The sequence below is a fragment of the Sorex araneus genome, chromosome 3, assembly GCF_027595985.1.
Source record: "Sorex araneus isolate mSorAra2 chromosome 3, mSorAra2.pri, whole genome shotgun sequence".
In the NCBI taxonomy this organism is placed as follows: domain Eukaryota; kingdom Metazoa; phylum Chordata; class Mammalia; order Eulipotyphla; family Soricidae; genus Sorex; species Sorex araneus.
Window position 1 is genome coordinate 62,228,219 of NC_073304.1, and position 14,168 is coordinate 62,242,386.

General features: G+C 35.9%; 1 protein-coding gene and 1 non-coding gene across 7 annotated transcripts in view; both read left to right on the forward strand.

The window, feature by feature from the left end:
- RALGAPA1 (Ral GTPase activating protein catalytic subunit alpha 1) overlaps positions 1-14,168 on the forward strand; it is a 211,789-nt gene that overhangs the window by 178,460 nt on the left and 19,161 nt on the right. The gene's annotated exons all lie outside the window — the stretch shown is intronic.
- Positions 5,023-5,129, forward strand: LOC129403849 (U6 spliceosomal RNA). The gene has a single exon (XR_008629509.1). It is a non-coding gene; the product is annotated as a U6 spliceosomal RNA (small nuclear RNA).

Sequence of the window (14,168 nt, forward strand, 5' to 3'; positions counted from 1 at the left end):
ACAGTTTTGGATTTCTGTATTTTAGCAACTAAGTCCAGGGAAATTTCTTCCAGAAATTGGATCATTGCGAGCTTGTATCTCTCATTAGTAGTCCTCATAATATGGCGGTCGCCACGCCCTTCCCCCCCAGCAAGGAAAAGGTAAGAGAGAAAAGCCTTTCCCCTCCAGGGCAGGCATGGGGCCGCTGCTTAGTTCTCAGTCTGGAGACCAAAAGGATTATAATTGCCAGCAGCCCTGTTCTGAGATTAGTTTCTGTGCCTCTGGGATATTGGACGCCCAGGGGTGGTGGAGCCATTCCTGAGCATATATTTTGTGTATCAGGAAAGGTCACATGGCCGCATAAGCGGCCGCGTGGTTTGGAGGTGTCCCATTCCCGCACACCAGAGCTGTGTTAGTAGCTGCTCAGTGTCGCTGGGGCTCCATCAGTAGAAAGCGTGCCAGCTGTACCTTCTCCGTCTGGACCTCCGGTGCTGTTGGCCCGATCTGAAGTCCGGAGCAATCTCCAGCTGGTGGTGCCCGCTGGAGCAGCCCAAATTCTTCACTGCTGGTTATTCCAGTGTAGTGTTTATTATTTGTGGCAATTTTCTCTTTACTTCGATATGTACTGGGCCTGGGAGGTAGCTCAGAGAGCTGGAGGCTCAGCACTGGCTTTCCGTGCTGGATTCCTGCCACCTCCTGATTTCCCCAGCTCTGCTAGGTGTGGACAGAAAAACAAAACAAAAACAAAAAAAAGTTGGGTTCCCTTCAGATTTGAGTGTCAGGAACAGAGCTCAGTCTCAGTGGTAGATTATGTGCCTCATGTATGAGGCCCTGAGTTTGCTCTATAATGGGGCAGAGAGCAGCGCTAGGGGAAGCCCACCAAACATTTGAAGTGGTCATTGTATAAGGAATTCAGGTTTTTATGTCCTGGATATCTTGCCAAAAGATTGTTAACCTTGGGCCAGGGAGATAGGACAAAGGGGTGAAGTGCATGGCTTGCATGCCTGCAGCCTAGAATTTGATCCCAGCTCAGCCTTGGCCCCGGACCACGTAGTGTAGTGCTGCTGAGAAGGGGTCTGTGTTTTGAAAGGTGACATTTGTTAGATTATTAACCATAGCCTAATTTTATCCAGTGTCAGGTACTCAGAGGTTGTTTTTTTCTGGCTTTTGCTTCTTTCATAGTTTGCTTGATACAGATGTTCATCCTGAAGATTATCATCCTATGCCATTTAAAACACAATTAAAAGATTGTATTTTTTGTGCAGTCTTTTTGATGTCAGAGATTAGGGTTGAAGAGATAGTACAGCAAGTAAGGTGCTTGCCTTGCTTGGGTTCAACCCCTGGCATCTTATCTGATCTCCCTGAGCACTGCCAGGTTGGCCTAAAAACAAAAAGAGAAAATAGTAAGAGATTAGGTTGTAATTCAAAACTTTGTTGACTCCTGTGCCATAAAATCAGAACTCAATTTATTTCTGTCTTCAGATGCAGATGATATTTAAAGTGCACACGTAGAGGCCAGAGAGATAGCACAATGGGTAAGGCACTTGTTTTGCAAGTGGCTAACCTGGGTTTATTTGCCAGCACCACAGCCCTGCCCAGAGGGATCCCTGGGCACAACCAGGTGTAGCCCAAGAACATAATGACAAATGTACATATATCTGCCAAGTAGTTAAAAATGCAAATTTAAAAGTTGGGGGGGATACTTAAATTATTTTTCTTATATCCCATCGCACGGCAGAGCCTGGCAAGTTCCCTGTGGCATATTCAATATGCCAAAAACGGTGACAATAACAGGTCTCATTTCCCTGACCCTGAAAGAAGCCTCCAGGGTCTTGGGAAAGACAAGTAAGGAGAGGCTGCTAAAATCTCAGGACTGAGACGAATGGAGATGTTACTGAGACGAATGGAGATGTTACTGGCGCCTGCTCAAGTAAATCAATGAACAACAGGGTTACAGTGATACATATAATCTCATGCTTAAACTATTTCAGAGTTTTATGTCAATCTAAGAGTATGATACCTGGATTTACAATTAGAAACATTGATTTTACCTCAAACTTAGCCTTGTGTTTTTGATCAAGTCACAAAATCTTTAGACCTCATTTTCTTCCTCTTTAAAATAAACATCTCAGTACCTGTCTCAGAATTCTTGTGAAGATTTTAGTAAGATAATGAATTTGGATGTACTTAAATGAAATAGAATACATCAGCTTGTGGAGTGACTAATTGTTATGTGTAAAGATCACAGTCAATATAAAGCAACTCTACCCAACACCAAGAATTGTCTGATTGGGTTTTTATATTTGGTTGGTAAGTTGATTGGTTGGATTGGATTTTTTAGGCTTACTTCGTAAAATTCCATCTTTTTGAGACATTAATAGATACCACACTGAGGCTGGAGTGATAGCACAGCGGGTAGGGCGTTTGCCTTGCACGCGGCCGACCCGGGTTCAATTTCCAGCATCCCATATGGTCCCCTGAGCACAGGCAGGGGTAATTCCTGAGTGCAGAGCCAGGAGTGACCCCTGAGCATCGCTGGGTGTGACCCAAAAAGCAAAAAAATAATAGATACCACACTGAAGAAAATTCTAAGATGAAAAGATGTAACTTCAGATGAAAGCACTAAACATGAACACTTTCATTTACATAGCAGTTATGAGGAATTTCCTTATAATATTTTTATTGTGATAAAATATAAACAACAATTTTACCATTTTTTATTGAATCATGTTGTGCCCTTAACTAAGCATATTCACACTGTTGAGGAATGAGCAGCACCATCTTAAATGAGATACATATTATTGACTATATTCCCCTTGCTGTACATTATGTCACCATAACATTTCTTTTATAGCTGAAAGTTTGTAGGTTAAATTCACCCCTTCTTCCGCTACCCCTAAATATGAGCAATTTCTAACTATAAAACTACTTCTGAAAAACTTGAAGTGAAAACTTTAAATCAGATAGTCCAAACCAATTTTTCTTGATGTGAAAACTTGACTTTAATAGCTATGCATAGAATTTTTCCCCATACTATTTAAATATATTATAAAAATACTCCTAGACTTTGTTAATCAGAAGGAAAAATATAATCATCTTTTGGAAAGAGTTACCAATTTTTATATTTCAAGTATTGGCAAAAATGGCTCCATACAGGCAGAATACTTGATTTTAATGAACACCTATTATTAAATTCTAGCTAGATGTTTTCTTTTAATCTGCTGAAATTAGGTATGTCTTATAATTATAAATAGCACATATTTCAAGAAATACTAACCTTTAGATGTATGATTTTGACAAATTTAGATAACTTCCCATTAAAGAAAAAGCATGCATTCTAAAGCAGATCAATAAAACTTAAGCAAAATTGCAAAGAAATTGAAGTAGAAGTAGGTTTTGAAAACCTCCAAAGCTAACACTTTAATCCCTATAAAAGAAATGAAAGGGTAAAAGAATATGTAATAAACTCAATTATATTTGGATAATTGTTCTGCTGCGTCAGTTATTTTATGACCAGTAAAAGTACCACGAAGATTCCACAGCATAAATTGTGCTATTTATGATCATTAAATACAGTTCAAATTTTATCCTTGGAACATTTTTCTGTAACTATGAATCTAATGTTGTTCACTAAATGAGAACAATATTGATTGTCATATGCCGCCCAAATCGATCATGCTGGCAGCCAGAATTACAGTAATCTGTCAGTATTGATGACTGTCTTTCAAGCTTTGAAACCTCTCCCTCACTTCACTTGTCATTTCTTGCATTACTTGTACTTGAAAAGCATTTTCTTGCAACCTCTGATTTTGTCAGCTAGCTACTTTTTCGTGTCTCCTGTTCAGTTTGCTAGTTTGATCATGCAATTACAATTGAAACAGCACAAGGAAGGAAGGCTAGGCAGATTCTAAGTAACCCGTTGAACCTAAGAGGTATTTCAGTTTCATATTAACTATCATTACTAGTGCCAGTCAAAAGAATAGAATATCTTGGGAGGAGTTGCTTTTGCTCTTAATTTGTGTCTTCTGAGTGTGATGGTTTTTTGTTTGTTTGTTTTTGGTATGCGGTTTTTTCTTGTTTTAAGTTCTTGCTCTTTTGGGAGGGGGGGAGAGAATAATTCTGAAACATTAATTCCTTGTACCATTGATGTGTTTAGTGTTAGAGAACTAGCTTTACATGTGTGAGGCCCTGACTTCAATCACTGGCACCACCAAAAATAAGCTAGAACGGGCAAATTAATCTTAATCTATACTTTGAATCTATTCTTTAAATTAAAATTTAAAACAATCCTCTGATCCTAGGACATCTTGACTATAAGAATTAAATATGTTGTGATATATGTACTTTTTTGTGTGTGTAGGATTTACTATGCATAGAAATCTTCAAAAGTTACAGTGTATAATAATATACTAGAATTCTCAAAAATCTTAATAGGTTATAAGTGTATATGCGTCATAAATATTGATTTTAAGGAATTGTGGACATAATTTTGGAGACTGGTGAGTCTGCAGAGATTACTTTGTAGACCTGATGTTGAAGTGTAAGTCCAAGACATCTCAGGTAAAATAGTTTCTTTCTTTAAGGATTTTAAGTCTTTTAAGTCTTCAGTTGCTTGGATGAGACCCACCATGTTATAAAGGATAATCTGTTTTAAGTATCCTAATTTGAATAGTAATCACATCTTTAAAAATACCTTAAAACACCATTTAAGACCACTGTTTGATCAGGGGACCGGAGAGATAGTACAGCATGCTTTGCAAGCCTGTCTTGCATGCATTCAACCTGGGTTTCATCCCCAGCACCATGTATGGCCCACTGAACACCAGTATTGATCCCTGAGCCTGGAGCCAGGAGTAAGGCCTGGCTTACAACTGAGTGTACCCCTGAAAAAAAAAATAATAATAATAAATTACTCTTTGATCAAAAACTCAGTATCATGACCAAAGTTGTCATAAATTATCCATCTCACATATCGCATTTTTCTCACTTTGGTTTTTCTATCCTTATTATAAAATAGTTTGAGAAAAATATATAAATCTAAATGTATTCACTTTGGCAGCACATAAAGTAAGATTGGAATGATACAGAGAAGATTAGCATGTTCCCTGAGCAAGGATGATATACAGATTCGGGGAGCGTTCTTTATTTTTCAGTAAAATGTGGTTGTATAGTGAATAATAGCTTAAAATCTGTCAGATTTTAAGAACTACACTATTTTTTTCCTGTCAGAAATAATTACTGATCACTTACATGGTAGTGGTAAAAATTTTGAGAAATGCATGAACATGTCAGATGGCAATCTTGTTTTTAGTAATACACTTGTAACTTAATGAACAAAGTGTAATATGGACATTAATATTTTAATGTATTATTGTGATGAAGTGACTCACTGGGTTAAAGATAAAATGCTGAGAATTCTAAGGTAAAATATATTCTGGAGTCTATAAATTAGAAAAGAATGCATAGAAAATCTGAGCTTCAAAGAAGTTACTTTTGAGTAGAGGGAATGCAGTATATTTTTTATATAATTCACATAACATTTGGAGCTTTGTGTATATATATATGTTATTTTGAAATATGTCATTCTGAAATGTTACTTTATATACATACAAAATTAAGTGGCATCTTTTTAAAAAACACTCTGTTGCTTGTTTTAATATTCTTTTGCACCAGACCAATATTATTTGATTTCTTCTAATCTGTTTAGATTTGACTTTTTCTTAAATGCCAGAATCGGGTTTCTGTTTAACTTTATCAGACAAATTACCACAAGTCAATGATCATTCTTCAATTAGTCACAGTTTGTAGTCCCTGCAGTTCTACTACTCAGATGTAAAGAATCTATTGCAAAAGTATGAGAGCCAAAACAAAATGAAATGCAATTGATTGCTTCACTAATGCAGTTTGCCTTTCATTATGGTAGAACATTATAAAACCTCTCAGGGAGGCTCATCGATATTGCTGCCATATCATGCTTGAAGTCAGTGAGTTTATTGAGAAACTACATAATTTTATGTAAAGACTGCCTTTGATACATTATGTCTTCAAAAGATAACATTGATAAGTAAAAACTAATTTATATATTAGTTACATTTTAAAATATGAAAGTGATTGTTCAAAAATCAGTTGTATTCACAGAACTATAAACTAGAAAAGCCAGAACTTTTTTAGCTGTAAAAAGACAACCAAACACAGGATTGTTCTAAGGGATTATGAGATTATCCACATGAAGCACTAAGCAGCCTGTCATGTTACAAGAGCTCAGAAAATGATTGCTACTTGGTAATTGATGATGCTATCATTATCCTCCACTCGATGCTAGAAAGTCTTCTAAGACCCAAAAAGAAAAAATCTACATATTCTAAATGACTAACAATGATCTTCACTTTTGTGATTCTTGTCTAGATTTTTTTGCCTACAGACATCTCCCAGCCTTGTATTCCTCACTGTAGTTTGTCAAACAAACTTTTGTTCCTCCCTGCCTTTACCCCACCCTTACCCTCATCTTTCACCACACTGACACTCAGGACACCATATGTGTGTCCATTTAAAATACAGTTATTAGGGGCTGTGTGATAGCACAGTGGGTAGGGCATTTGCCCTGCACGTGGCCAGCCTGGGTTCGATTCCCAGCATCCCATATGGTCCCCTGAGCACCACCAGGAGTAACCCCTGAGCATCACTGGGTGTGACCCAAAAAGCAAAAAATAAATAAATAAAAATAAATTAAATTAAATATACTTATTAGGGGCAGTAGCACAGCGGGTTGGGCGTTTGTCTTGCACACGGCTCACCTGGGTTCAGTTCCTAGCACCCAATATGGTCCCCCAAGCTCCACCAGGAGTAACTCCTGAGTGCATGAGCCAGGAGTAACCCCTGTGCATCGCCAGGTGTGACCCAAAAAGCAAAAAAATAAAAAATAATATATATCTATTATCGTTGGGTGGTTTTATAGCTCAAAATGCCCTCTCTACTCTTTTCACCTAATATTCATTCTTCATGACCCAAATAAAATAATTTTGAAGAAATTATAGGATTTATTTCTATATGCATATTACATATCCTTTTTTAAAAAAACTAGATTCCAACATAAGTGCTGCATATCTAGTGGCTAATTATAGTAAGACAATGTCAGTGGAGCCAGAGTGATAGAACAGTGGGTAGGGCACTTGTCTTACTCATAGCTTACCTGGGTTCAGTTGCTGGCACTCTATATGGTCCCTCAAACCCCTCAAGCAGTGATTCCTGAGCACAGAGACAGGAATAAGCCCTGAGCACTGCTGAGTGTGACCCCATAAAGTACATTTTTTAAAAAATCATGTTAATGGACTCGTGGATGGATGGACTCCTAATCATTTTTTTTTCTCTTAAGCAGTTGCTATTAATTTATTTGCTTATGTTTTTTTAAGTTTATTACAGGTTTTAATGTCAATTATTTTTGTTGTTATAGTTTGTGCTTTTGTATTAGACTGCATTGCAACTATAAGAGCATGGTGGATAGGTTAAAAAAGAAGAAAACTAGAAGCAAAAGAAATTGCCTCTAATACTTAATAGCACATAAACAAGTATTTTGTATCTTTACTGATTATCGGCTTATTTTTATTTTGGTGTATGATAGTTTTCAAAGATCAGCAATCAGCAAGGTTTTTTCTTTACTTCCATTTCTATGGTGGGGAGAGAGATGGGAGTTGTATCCCAAGAAGGAACCACCCAAATGCTTCATGGTGAGGAAAGTGGTAGCCACAGGAGAAAAAAAGACGAGGAAGGGACAGCTGTGGGGACTAAATAATGCTGAGGTCTTCAGTTTTATTCTTGAATCTTTGTACTTCCTACATCTATGATGCCACTATGAGTTCCCAATCCCTTTAAACACCATTTATTCTTCATACTCATTAGTTATTTGCAATCTATAGTTGTGGTGATTCATGCTTCTAGAGAAAACTAATTATTTACGTGTCTCACCAATGATACATGTTTCCAGGCCTTTGAACTGTGCCTTCTGTATCGGTCATTTCAGTAGGGCCTCTCCAAAGACATCCTCACTTGCCTGCAGTCTCCTCTGTCAGGAGCATTCGTGTCTGCTGTGCTAAAGGTACAAGCATTGCTACTGGTAAAGTTTTTGCCAGAAAGCGTGTAATTAAATACCTCCTTGGCCTGGATTTTGCTGTCAAACACTATGGCCAGTGTATACAAGCAGAGTAATTACATAAGCAGGGACCTTGGATTTGTCTAATTCTCTTACAGCAGCCAATATATTCTTTATCACATCAATTTTAATTTGCTCAGCTGTTCTTTTTTGAGGAATAGCAATATATACTTATTGATCATGTTGGTATTTTGAGGGGAATTCTCTGTGATCATTGTAGAAATATTTTTGCATGTATTTAAAAGATTTTTTATTAAATCAAAAAATCTCTGTAACGGAGCCAATATATCTGAAAATTGTCAGTATTCTCTAGAGACAGTCTTCTTTAAGGTTTTGCGAATATGAAAAAATAATAATGACTTTTCCCACATTTCAGCCATGAAAACTCATAAAAATGACTTCTGCATTTGGACAACTCTGTTAACATTCTACTGTTTCTATATGTACTTTACATTTTTTACTTTTACTACCAAGAACTTAATAAACTAATAGCAAATATAAATAATAAAAATGGCAATCTTCACTTCAAAAAAAGGTCCTTTGTTGTTAAATTTTCAGACATATTGATTCATTGTCATATTAACCCATTTTTTTGGAGGGTGGGGGTGCACGCCCTATATGTCTACATTTCCTATCTCTCCCATTAACTATTTTTTGACTACCTGATCGATGGGAGGCATTATGAGGGGAAATCTTGGAATGAAAAAAGGATTCCCTGATTTCAAAGAACTTCCTATAGTGTGTGAGGGAGAAGGAGAACTCTGGAATGGAGGAAGATTGGGAAAGATGGAAGAGGAAGGAGGAAGAATGAAGGCAGGGGGAAAGGAGGACATACATTCTGACAGAGTTCAGTAGTCGTGATATCTGCAAAGTGGAGTGACAGAGGTGATTTCTTAAAATGGGAAAGGGTAGGGGAAAGAGAAATGCCAATGACTCTACTGGGGAAACTGATTCTTTCTGCTAAGGTAGTCAAGCAGAAAGAATACCAATATAAATGTATAGTGTTACACAAAAGTGTAACAACCAGTATCTAAAGGTGACAGATTCTTCTGGATTTTGTATTGGTTTTGGTTTGGGGGCCACACCTGGCAATGTTCAGGTCTTACCCCTGGCTCTGTGCTAAGGGGTCATTCCTGGTGGCACTTATGTGAGGTCTCACATGTGCCGAGCCTGTGACCAAACCCGGGTCAGCCTTGTACAGGCACCCTGCCTGCTATACTGTTTCACTGGCCCCTGTTTTGTATGATTTTTACTGTACAAAAGCATCATAAGCAAAGCTGAGTAACAAAACACAATTTAAATGTATTACTTTCCTTGTTTTAATGAAATCACAAAATATGTTAATGACTTGTATAGTTTATTTTTATAATTATTAGTTGTACAGCAGTGCTAAGCTAATAGCAGTAATAAGTAGTCCTACTTAATGAAATGAATGTCTAAGCATTTTATAACATTTATACTTGGGTGCCATTTAAATAATTCTTAAATATTCATAATTCTTATTTCAGTATATTCCTTGCTTTTAAACAAGCCCTTTTTATGCTGTAACTAATCTTATACATTTTTGTTCTTCACATATTATCTACTTTTAGGTTATTGATAAAGTACTTGTACATTAGCTTCATGTTGAAAATAGCAAAGTAAAAGAGAGCACTGCCACCATCTTATCTGTTTTGTCAAATCAAGTGTGACAGTGTGGTCCATATGCCAGTTCCAACAGTTGGGTCTTATCATAGTACACCAGAAGGAAGATAGAGAACTCTGTTTGGGCTGGGCTGTTTCCTAATCACAGACCTTGAATTTCTCTACTTAATCTGAATTAACTTCTCATCTGGTCTCGAGTAGGGATTTTTTTTTTCATCTCTTACTAAATTAATCTTATGTTGTTGTTAGGAATAAGGGTGCATTGGTATGGTCATGTTTTTATTCACCACATCTACCACATAACATTCAAGTCATTTCTACTCTGCTTAAATACAAATACAAGTGTAGATTCGGATGCTCTATGGGGGTTTCAGACAGCAACAAATGAAGATGTAAAGCCAAATTTGTTCTTTAAACTTGTTTGATATAGGAATTGGATTGCTTTTAATCCATTTTTCTACAGAATATAAGGAGTTTGTTATTGAATTTTTAATAACTCACTAATGAAATTAAAATTAAACCATGGGTCACAAATCTCCCTCGTTTTCTTCCGTTTTTCCTCTCAAACACTAGAATACATTCTATTGAAATCTTAACTTTTGCCTGCCAAACCACTGTTACCGTCCATCTGTTCATGCCAATTGTAAAGAAGGTTTGATTTTAGTGAAGCTTTGCATTTCACATAAGGTATGTGAAGTGAAATTTCACAAGGGACATGATGGATCCTGATTCTTAGTGATAAACCTTTGGGGCCATCAGGGTTGGCATATGGTCCAGTATGATATGAAGGCTTGGGTTCCCTGGCTTCACTTCTTTGGCGTGAAGCTGATAAAACCTGGCTCTTGAGTATTATTTCACTGGACACCAATCATGGGCAGCAGGAACTGCCCATTTAACTCTCTGTGGGAAGGAAGCCCAGAGAGCATTCACAATGGTACCATTGTCGAGTCGCAAACTGCTCTGAACAGCTTGACAGCACTAGGGAGGAGGGGAAGGGGTTGCTTTACTAATTGCTGTTCAGAAAAGAGAAGGAGCAAAAATAGCTGTTGTAGAACTGATGTTTCTACATTTACTTACTCTCTTGATAGGAGTGTTGACTTCTGTTTAGCACATACCTACTATCAAAAAGAAAGCAAATAAATATATTTATGTAACCACCTGTAGTGATTATTTGTTAACATACCATTATCTATTTTCAGACCACCATAAATTATAGCAGAGCAAAAATTGGTTTGGCTTTGTAATATTTTGTTTGTAATTTTTTTTACTTTATTTTTAGAATTACATAATAGAAAGTAGATTTAAACCCCCAAAATTCTTATATCTGATAAAGCTCAAGATAGCATGCCTTAATTTTCTCATACTGGACTTGTTAGAATTCCCAAATTTCATCTAAATACATATAAACTATATTAGCAGAAGTGTAAGTTGATTTTAGTCATAGCAATTGTTAATGATCCATTAGAAATAAATTAGAATAAAAAAAAAAGAAATAAATTAGAATATCCTAACATAATACATTAGCTTATCATTTAAATAAGTATCTGGTAGCTCTAATTCATAATTGCCCCTCTAATGAAATTGTATTTTGATTATCTTTTAAAATGTGAGGATTTCTTTCTATAAACTATTATATGCCATGATACTTATATAAACACAACTTTGGGTCTTGGCATTTTTATTCTAGTCAATCTGTATCAAGCAATTGGACATTCCAGTATAATTAATGATCCGTAATCCTTAAAAAAAAATCGTTGTTTTTTTTTTTTTAAGTTTTTCACCAGTCACCAGGATCCTGACCCCATAAGACTATTTCTATAGGTGATTTTTTTTTCTGTTGTACTTTAGTTGACTAAATAATATTAGCATATTGTAAACTATGCAGCATAACCTTTATAGGACTAGGGAGAGAAATTTTAAGAAAAGATTTTTTTAATCTATACATTTTTTTAAGTGGAACACTCGCCTAATTGGAGAAAAACCAAATGCAATTATACAGAATTAGTAAGCCTGTAAAATTTACTAGTATTCCATCTCCTCGTGTTCCCTTAAATGATTTTAGTATAATGGGCACCAGTGCAGTATTTCAAAAACAGTAATTCATTGAATGTTTTTTTTTTTTACTGCAGAATAGATTATATTTAAGTCAAGATTAATGAGCAGATTTTGATGTTAAAGTCCAGTCTCTAAGTCTATCATTCCCTAGGGGCATATAGTGCATTAGTTTAAGCGAATATACTGCTTATCATAGATTCTATGACACTGTCTTAAATGACAGTTTGCTGTATTTTGTTACTCCCAACCATGATAATAAAATCACTTTTTGGTACTCCTAATAATTAGAGCATTTAAACAAAATCTTAATTAAATTAGTGCACATTTATTTAGAGATAAAACTTAAGTAATTGTACACTGTAAAATTTTACTTATTTAGTTGGGTTTTTTTTCCATTTTGCAGTCTTTCTGACAAGGATCAAGTTTAGAATTTAGTTCAAGTACACACATTAAGTCCCTCAACTTTAGCACACTTAAATTTTGGTTCCCCATAAAGAATAATACAAAGTGATGGTTTCTAGTCTCTCTCAGTGTTTTAAAAATTTTACTCTGATACTAATGATTCTGTTTTCAAAAAAAAATCTTATCAAAAATTAGAATATGAAATTTTATTTTGCTTTCATTAAATCTTAAGTCCAGATAACTTGGTTTTAATGTTTTTCTTCACATTTGCCTTTCAAGAAAGGCAACTCATGAAAATAGAATGCAAACACATATATGTGTGTGAGTGTGTATGTATATATATTTATTTGGTAGTCATGTTAGTGATTTTTGGAAACCACCCTAATTATTGGATTATTGAATCAGAAGGATTTTCAGAACCTGCATGTGGGTTTTAATTTTTAATCCTATTTATGTATGGTTAATCTTTTTTAAATGCATTTACATGAACTTAGGTAGAATTGGGCTTATCAACTTTTTACTTAATGTTTTCATTTAGTAATTGACTGATTTATGAGCAATTATATAGGGTTCAAATTTTATTCAACTCCAGCTTTCAATAATACGACTATCCTCACACTGCCTTAGCACCTGTTATGGATTTTGAGTCATCTGGCAGCCCATGGGACTTAGATAAAGAAGTACCAGGTGTCCTGCCTGTCTCCTAATTGAGACGCAGTGAAAACAATATAGACTTGGCAGTATGGTTAAAAGGATGGATTAAAGCCCAGCTTTGTCTACTCTGACAAATCACAGCTTTTCTTTCATGGCGTAGATAGTATCAACTACTAAAGAATTTCATTAATACACAGCATCACAAAGTAATACAAAAGAGTTGTCATAACCTGTTGCACATTTCAAAAGTGTCTATAAATATAATTCAAACAAACAATACCAAGATTCGTTCTAATATTTAGGATAGTTTTTACTGCATTAGAGCTAGACTGCACAATTCTTGAAGAAATTGGCCATTGTAGTAAAGAAATAGTATTTACCTGGACTTTATAAGAATCGTTTGTTTAATTTCACCTTATATCTTATAAATGAGCAGTGCCTGTTAGTCCTTGGGGCACTTAATTATCTTTCACATTCCAATAAAATACATTTTCTCTATATTTCAGGATAATGAGATGTTCTGGAAAAAAATATATCTACCCACATGCTATATCTCAAAATTCTTTTTTTTCCCCATGATTCAGTGTGACAAGGTATTTCAAGACCTTGTAGAACAAAAGAGCTAAATAGGGCTTATTTTTTCATTTTAGAGCATGGCAAGGATTCTAACTGCATTTTGACTATTATGGAATATATACTTTTAAAAAAAACTATCAGTCTTTGAATTTAAAGTGTAGCACTGTCATCGATTTGCTCAAGCAGGCACCAGTAATGTCTCCATTGTGAGACTTGTTATTGTTTTTGGCATATCGAATGTGCCACGGGTAGCCTGCCAGGCTCTGCCGTGTGGGCAAGTTACTCTTGGTAGCTTGCCGTGCTCTACCGAGAGGAATGAAGGAATCGAACCTGGGTTGGCTGTGTGCAAGGCAAACCGCCCTACCCACTGTGCTATGACTCCAGTCCAGAATTTAAACTAATACTCATTATATTAACCATCCTTGAGCTGAGCTACCTCTTAAGTCTCTTTTGTTACAGACAAAATCCAGATCAGTGAGATTGACTAGTTCTGGAAAGTGCAGGTCTTCCTAGATCTGCTCTGGTAAATGACCCTGGTTTTGGTCCTAACTCAACCAGTCTGCACCTTTGTTTTTCCCAGCAAATAAATCGATTTATGTTCTCTGTCAAGGCAAGACTTATTGCTGAGAAACATTTTACTGATTTTCTCAGTATGCTGAAAATGATATTGGTAAGTGTGTCCTTTTTCTAGTTCAGACTGCTCAAAAATATG